Raw genomic sequence first — 9,019 nt, forward strand, 5'->3', positions numbered from 1 at the left:
GAGTGTTGGACTTGTGGCAAATATCAACGCAAGAGAGATTGTCCACACAGTCAAGGTGGTAGACCTCATATATACAGTGCATAGGAGGTGCAAGACCATTAGGGATGTTGGTCAGAGTATTCCACGTATATATGCAGTCGTGGATAATAGGGAGGCAGAGCACCAGGCATCTATCATTTTAGATAGATGATAAGCTTTGTGATTAAGTTATTTCTATTTTGATTGACCCTGGATCTAATTATAGTTATGTTAGTCCTGACTTGGTGGATACGTGTGGTTTGAATAAGGAGTTGCATGCAGAGTCTTGGTTAGTGCATTTGGCTACAGGTACAAAGAATCAAGTGCATCATTGGGTGAGAGCTTGCACATTTGACTTAAATGGTATGCATACCGCAACACATTTGATTGTATTACCATTGGGTTCATACAATATGTTATTGGGCATGTATTGGTTGCATCTACATAGAACCAAGGTTGACTGCTATGACAAAGCTATTGAGTGTGTTGATGACAATGGAGAACCAAGAGTCTTAAAAGGTAAGAAGAAGGTCAAATCAGTTATGGTGGTGACAACTATGTAAGGAAAGTGTAGTCGTAGGAAAGGGTGAAAGCTATTCACAAAGCACATTTCTAGTGATAAGGGTAAGGAGGTGGAGAATGCAGATGTGTTGAACAAGTAACTAATTTTATAGTAGTTCAGGGATATATTTCCTGAGGACCTTACAGAGTTTCCACCTCACAGGGAGGTAGACTTTTCTATTGAGTTAGTGCTAGAGGCAGCTCCAACATCAAAATCACTTTACAGGATGAGCACACCTAAGTTGGTTGAGTTAAAGTTGAAACTGAAGGAAATGTTGGACAAGGGATACATTACGCCAAGTGTATCACCTTGGGGCTCACCGGTCTTGTTTGCGAAGAAGAAAGATGGTACTCTCAGATTATGCATTGATTACAAGTAGTTGAACAAAGTGACTATCAAGAATAGGTACCCTTTGCCGAGGATTAATGACTTGTTCGATCATATGAAGGGAGCATCAATGTTCTCAAGGATTGATCTGAGATCCAGATACCATCATGCACGCATCAAGGAAGAAGAAATTTACTAGACTGCATTCAGGACCAGGTATGGGTTTTATGAGTTTGTTGTAGTTCCATTTGGCTTAACTGATGCTCTAGCTACAATCATGTGCTTGATGAATATTGGTATATTCTAAAAACGAAAAAGAGCATGCCAAGAATCTAGCAACAATGGTGAAATTGTTGAGAGAGCATTAATTGTATGTTAATATTAGCAAATGCAGTTTCTTTCAGACGAAGGTACATTACTTAGGGCATGTTGTCTCTAAGGAAGGCATTGTAGTAGATCCAGAGAAGATAAGGGCCATCATGGAGTGGGTAGCTCCTAAGAATGTGGATGAGGTGATATCTTTAATGGATTTGACAGGCTAAGGATGCTGATCATGTAATTGACTGGCCTGTATTGCAGGTGGAACTAGATGGAGAATTCTAGCTGAAGCCTCAGTGTATATTGCAGAAAAAGGTGCTCATGATCCGGAACCGAGCAATCGAGAAAGTTAAAGTGAAATGAAAGCACTTTGGGCCCGATGAAGCTACATGGGAGATGGTAGATTAGATGTGGGTTATGCATCCTTCCTTGTTTGTCGGTTGAGGCAAAGCAAGTTTGATATGGTGGTTTGGTAGTTTCTTATGGTGGTTTTATATTTGCTTTATGATGGTTTAGTATTTTCTTATGATGGCTTGATATATGCTTCATAATGGTTTAATATTTGCTTTATGTTGGTTTAGTGTATGCTTTCTGGTGATCAATATATGCTTTATGATGGTTGATATATGTTATATGATGTTCTGATATGGTGCTTAGTATATGTTTTGATATATATTTTAGCATATGATTTGGCATATGTTTTGGTATCTATATTTTGATGATGTTTCTATATGTACACCTGTGTATGGATGTAAATTTCGTAACGAGCTATGTTATAAAGATCCAATATGCGGTATGGGTGTCATGCTATTATGCTATCATGTGGTTACATTATCATGATTGTTATGAAACCAGCTCACAAAAAGATAGAAAAGATGGATAAATGCCTTATAAATAAGCCTCTTCGAGGGGGAAACCTCCTTTACATTACACAAATGAACAATTCTTGGATGATACAAATAACAAGCCCTCCTTTCTATATATAGGAGTTTAGGGGGTCACAATATAATTAGAGCCGACATACCAATAATAATGTAAGGGCACAATAATAACAATAGTGGGCTTCTATGGGGCACAATAATAACAATATGGGGACTACATGGGAACAACAATATAATAAGGGGGTTGTACTAATAACAATAAGGGGTTACACTAGTAGTATAGGGACCTAACATGCCCCTCTCCTTCAAAAAGTGTTGTCCTCAACGCTTGAGTAGTTCTTAATGCTTCTGTATAAAATTCTTGTCCTCCCATGTGGAATCTTCAGCGGGTAAGTTCTTCCACTTGACGAGATACTCTAAAATTGATCGATTTTGTAACTGTGAGGTTCTTGTTTCTACGACTGCTCCAGACTCCAATATGATTTTTCCTTCCTCATCAAGTTTTGGCAATATTGCTTGAACTGGGATCTTCTGCAACTTTTGAATGAGTGGCCACACTTCTTCATCCTTCTTCCATTCATCCCTTGCTTCATTTATCCAATCTGGTTGGATATTAGAAATAGCACAAAACAATGCTTCCACATCCTCATCCTTTCTTGAGAGTGGATCCGCAAAAACATTTTGCTTCCCGTTTTTGTAGATGATTTCAGAGTCATAACCCAACATATTTGTGACCCATTTTTTCTGTTCTTCTAAGGATAATCTTTGTTCTAAATATTATTTAAGACTATCATGATCCATTTTTACCTTGAAGTGTCTTCCCATTAGGTAAGGTCGCCATTTCTTAAGTGCATGTAGTATTGCCAACATTTCCTCCTCATAAATAGCTTGCTTGAGATGTAGCTGTAAATATACCCAATTGCCTACATCAAAAATTCTTTCACTGCGATGTTGATTTGCCCGTTGTTTCATTCGGTTCTGCACCAAAGTGGCGTTATCCTTTAAAAGTTGGAGAACTTGTTGTTTATGCTCGATGTGATCTTTCACTGCTTGAATCTTTTTCCTCTTGATATGTCCTTCTATATTGAGAGTTTGAGGAGTCGTAATTTCTTCCAATGCATTACAAGATATGGTTGGATTCATTTCTTGATGCTCGATGTGATCTTTCCCTTCTTGAACATTTTTCTTCTTGATATGTCCTTCTATCTTGATAGTTTGAGGAGTGGTAATTCCGGCCAATGCATTACAAGATGTGGTCGGATTCATTTCTTCTTTTTCGATGTGATCTTTCACTTCCTGAACCTTTTTCTTCTTGATATGTCCTTCTATCTTGCAAGTTTGAGGAGTGGTAATTCTTGCCAACGCTTTACAAGATATGGTCATATTCATTTCTTCTTTCTCTTGGGTTGGTTCCTGGTGTATATCCTCTTCTTTTGATGTTTCTTGATCCTTTTCTTCCTTCTATTCATAATCTACGTAAAATAATTTCTTCTCAAGACACTTATGACCTTTAGTGTATTTTCTATCACAATTGTAACAAAGCCCTTTTTCTCTTGTTTCTTCCAATTGTTGTCGTGTAAACCTTGTAGGTTGTGGAAGGCGAGGAGAAAAAACACTTCCATAATTATAGTCGTGAGTGGTGGGATTCCTTGTTTCCATAATTTTGCTTTCATTTTTTCTTGCCAACCTGAATGCCTTCTCCAATGAATCAGGTTCCCAAAGATGAACCTCATGTTGAATGTTATCCTTTAAAGTCCCTATGAAGGCATCAATCCTTTTCTTATTTGGAATATCATTTACCCTTATATTCAATTTTTGAAAGTCCTCAATGTGCTCTTTGATTGACCCCTTTTGTTCGAGATTTATCAGTTGGCTAAAGAAGGTGTTACTCTTTGTATCCTCATAATGTGCTATCATTTCTTCTGTGAAAATTGACCAAGTGACAAGTGCTTTACGAGAACAAAGCCCTTTATACCATAAAAATTGATTTGGTTCTGAATATAAAGATGCAATGTGTACCTTTTGTAATAGTTGAACCTCATGTAGATCAAAATATTGCTCCATTTTTATTATCCAATTTACCGGATTCTTGCCATCAAACTTCCTCATATTGCCTTTTCTTGATTTTCGGAACTTGATCTTGAAATGACTGTAACTTGATAATTTCATATCTCCAAGTTCTGAAATTGCGTCCTGCAGTAGCCCTCTGAGTCCTATTACTAACCCCACAAGTCTGATCAAAATTTGATTCTCCAAGAAAGAGTTATGTCCAATCTCCTAAGTTGACTTGATTATATAATGTTTCAGTAGAGAGAACTTGTACGACGTGACATGTGTCACCGTTTCGACCTTCAGATCTAAAAAATATACACAGAAAACTAAATTTTTTCCTCTTTCTGTAACTTCTTACAGAATTTCAATTTTCTTCTCAGAGAGAAAGTTATGACAATTTTCCCAATGTCACATGTTTAGAATGTAATTCGGGAGTCTGCAAAAACCATAACTTCCTCAGATTATATCTCCGAAAATATCTGAGATTCAGACCCGAGCTTCACCAAGATGTCAGCTCAAATGGGTTTTAATTTAAGATTCTGAACCTTTGTAGAAACAATATTATAGTGAAAATTCCACGATGACCTGTTTGAGATGAAATTTTGGAGCTTGCAAAAACCCTAACTTCCTCAGACCATATCTCTGAAAATATAGCACGACAAGATTTGAAATTCGGACACGAGGTTCAGACCGATCTCTTCTCAAATGGGTTTTTTTGTTTTAGCTTTTGAAATTTCATAGCGAAAGAGTTATAGTGAAAATTCCATGATGGCCTGTTTGGAGCAGCAAAACTCTATAATCCAAAGCTTTGATACCAAATGTTATGAAACCAACTCACAAAAAGGTAGAAAAGATGGATAAATGCCTTAGAAATAAGCCTCTTTGAGGGGGAAACCTCTTTTACATTACATAAATGAACAATTCTTAGATGATACAAATGACAAGACCTCCTTTCTATATATAGGAGTCTAAGGGGTCACAATATAATCAGAGCCGACATAACAATAATAATGTAAGGGCACAATAATAACAATAGTGGGCCTCTATGGGGCACAACAATAAAATTATGGGGACCACATGGGAACAACAATATAATAAGGGGGTTGTACTAATAATATTAAGGGGTTACACTAGTAGTATAGGGACCTAACAATGATGTCATGATGTTATATGAGTTGGAACTCAGCGTGCTGATCATTGTAAATACTGTAATGAATCGTGTTATAAAGATCCACTATGCGGTATGTTGTCATGTTGTCATGACGTTTTTATCTTGAGTAACTCTTTCATTGTAAATACTGCACCGAGTTGTGTTATAAAGATCCATGAGCAGTATGTCTTCTTTCAGTACATTGCTGAGGTATATGTGTGATTGAACACCGAGGAAAATGTCCCCCAAGAGGGAGGGTTTTGTAATAGCCCTGATGAAAATTCCATGTAATAAAATTCAAAAACAATAACCACGGTTGATGTGACACTTATTCCAAGCTGAATGTTGGGTAAGACATCCTAGGGGGTGTTCATTTGGTTGTTTATGGCTAAGGAAATTGGCAAAGGCAATGTCTAAGGCATTAAAAAGGAAAAAAGGCATTTTGGCACATTTATTTATGAAAATAATGGAAATTTGGAGAAAAGGGAGGTGAAAGGTCACAGGTTGCATGTGAGGAGGAAAATGAAGGAAAATAATGGAAAATGAAGAAAATAGAGGCTTCATTCATAAAAGGGCTTCTGAGGATCAGTTGGTAGCCTTTTGTTAGTTCAGTGTTGGAACTCTCTCTCATTATTCTCTCTCTCTCATACTCTTGGATACGTAGAGTTTTCTTGGAGCACTCTCGGAGGGTGTGGCATACTTGGATTCTTGGAGCAAGAAGGCAAAGGAAGAGTAAGAAAGCGCGAGAAGGCATTGTCATCAGTAGCTACATCAAATTTACTTGCAGGTACCGAGTTGCATGTATGATTTCTTCACTAGTTTTGGCATGCATGGCACATGCATGTGGTTTCTTGGTTGTGATCTGTCACTGGCATGGAGGATTGCTTGGATTGACTGTGGATTTACTAGCATCGTTTCCTGGATAGCCATGGTGATAGAGGGTTTACTTTCATGGTTTGTTTTAGTTGGTTCTCATGTTTCCTTAGCTTGGGTTGAGTTACTAGTTCTGGAAACCTTGGTTGGACAAATGCTCTGGAAGCCCTAGAAGGTTTGGATGGAGACCAATCTGATGATGGTTTTGTGATGTCTGACCGCGAGATGGAATCACTGTTTGATGGGTTGAGGTGGATGGCCTCTGGAAGCCCTATATGAGTTTTGGTTGATGTGTTCTATGAGATTCCACATTCATGCTCGGAATATGGCACGGGGGTGAATGGCTGAAGAGAGATTTGGCTCAGCGATTCTACGATTAGGTGGAACGTGGAAATCACATCCCGGGTTTGGATTTTTCATCATTAATGAATGGTTATTTCTCTTTGTATTTATGTGAGAATTTTTATGGATTATATGTGGTCTATATGACTCTTCTTTCATGAGTATTTTCTGATGCTATTATGCTGGTTATGTATGTGTTTGATTACAACAACTATGTGTGACTCACATCATTCTTTTACTTGTAATTGAATGATCAATGTATCTATTACCTAATGGATGGAATGGAAGTTGATGTGTTGAGGCATCAATGGTTCTTACCGATTCTCAGCTAAGTATGAGACCCCTATGCTTAGAACTGTGAATTATACCTGTAGATTACACATTTGCAATATGCTTGATGAAATGCATGTCATGAATAGTAGGGGTTTAGTCAAGGTCTTGAACAAGTATTTTCTCTAGTTATGCCATTTTGATGTTATCTTACTAATTTGAAGAGATGGATCACTACTAAGCAGTGACCTGGACTTTGAGCTTGAAAAAGTGGCTTAAATGTCGAGGTCGCTGGCACAACACTGACAATTTGGGTCCACAGTCACTGGTAGGTAGGCCTATGAGAGCGAATTTAGGTTGCTGGCCACTCCCTTGCCCATAGCATGAGAGCAATTGTGGCCGAAGAGACCTAAAACAACAATGGGACCCAGGGACAGGCTGTCTGAGTGGCTGACTTTTCCTCTGAGGGTTCTGTTGATGATATTGGATGTTTGTATGGTGTGTTTCCGTCAGTTCCACTTCCTTAATGTGACTTATGAGGTGGAATCATATAATAGTGGCCTCTCGTCACATGTTTACCCTGACTGGGCGGTTGCTTGGGTAGATGTGGGAGGAGGGTGTTACAAGATTAGCAACAAATAATCAGGCAATGGAACTTGGACTTTGGCAAGGGCTCAGGTTGGCAGAAGCAGAAGGAATTCTTCAGTTAAACGTCTTTGGAGACTCTTATTACCATCCAAAAATGTGTTCACCAATCACAAAAAAGAGGATTTAAATCTAAGGCCAACTATGAAAAGAATATATATGATTTTGGATAAATTTGAATCTATAGATTTCTACCATATCAAGAGGGAGAATAATGTAGTGACACATGTCCAAGCTAATCTGGGCATTAATATGGAGCAAGGAAAAATAAGGGAGCATGATACCACAATCAACACATGTCCTGTCCCATGATTAATCATAATATGAAGAAAAAATTGCCATCGTGCTAAAGAAATGGCCTCCCCTTTAGGAAATGGCATCAAAGGCTCTTCTAAGGATATATACCGAGCATTTAAACAGGAAGTTGAGGGTATGATATCTAGGATTGGAGGGAAAATAATTTATGAGGCTTGGTCTCATTTCACTCTAGTCTCGGGCAATCTGGAGGGCCTGAAGAAGGATGTTGGGAATGTTCAAGTGGAAGTGGAAGTCATGTTAACAAATATGGATAACATGGACATGAAAGTGGATAACTCAGAGCATAAGGTGGAGAACACGACTATTTTAGTGCTAAAAGAAGTCTTTGGTCTCAGTGATAGTGGTGACCATGAATTGGCACTTAGAGAGAGAGGAGCTCTCCCTAAGGAACTTGTTGAAAAATTGGAGATGCAACAGGAGAATGAACAAAAAGAATTAGGCCAACAAGAGGAAGCAGACATGGCAGACATGGAAGGAACTAGGCAACATGAAGCAAAAGGGTCTAGATAGTTAAATTTTAGAAACAATTATTATATGTTATGTAAGTTTGTAAAACTAAATGGGGTATTTTGGCAGAATTATAAGAAAAATGATGTAGAAAATCGGGAGAAGGCATATTTGAACATCCACAGACTCTGAATAGAACATTTTTGGAGGGTTGTGGAAATGTTGTTACTTTTGAATGTAATGATTCTGGCCAGACTCGAGATTGATGAATAAAAATATAATTTCTTCTTTAAAAAAAAAATGTAAGGGGTGCCATGCCTATAAAGTATGGTTCCCCAGTTTGGTTGAATATCAATCCGTAGGGACAAACATCCTTGTGTGAGGGCCTAGAGAGTACCATGAAACCCCCAAGGGTAGCAGGAACTCTTGGAAGCCACAGGGATTTGAGACATCCCTGTCTGGCTGGGTCGGATATGTTGGAGGTAGTGGCACGTCTCGAGGGTCTACGAGGGTAGAGAAGGGGGTGCACTACTTGGGTGTGGGGCTAATGGGGGATGTGAAACTTTTGGTTGGAGGCTACTAGATTTTGGTACCCTGTCCTTGGTCATATTCGGTAATGGACATGTACCTAGCTTGGGTAGCCATTTTCGATGTGGAGTCATGGAATAAGCTCAACAATAATCGACTGCTAAGAGAGCTAGTGGAGTGCGGTTTATGGTTGGGTGGTGCTTCTGAGGTCTGCAACAAGTCGACAACTTTTATAAGATAAATGGTCAACATCCTTCACGTTGTTTATGTTTTATGATTCACATGCCT

This window comes from Pinus tabuliformis, chromosome 6, assembly GCF_031772625.1.
Source record: "Pinus tabuliformis cultivar Carrire ecotype Pingquan chromosome 6, CPIR1, whole genome shotgun sequence".
NCBI classification, from domain to species: domain Eukaryota; kingdom Viridiplantae; phylum Streptophyta; class Pinopsida; order Pinales; family Pinaceae; genus Pinus; species Pinus tabuliformis.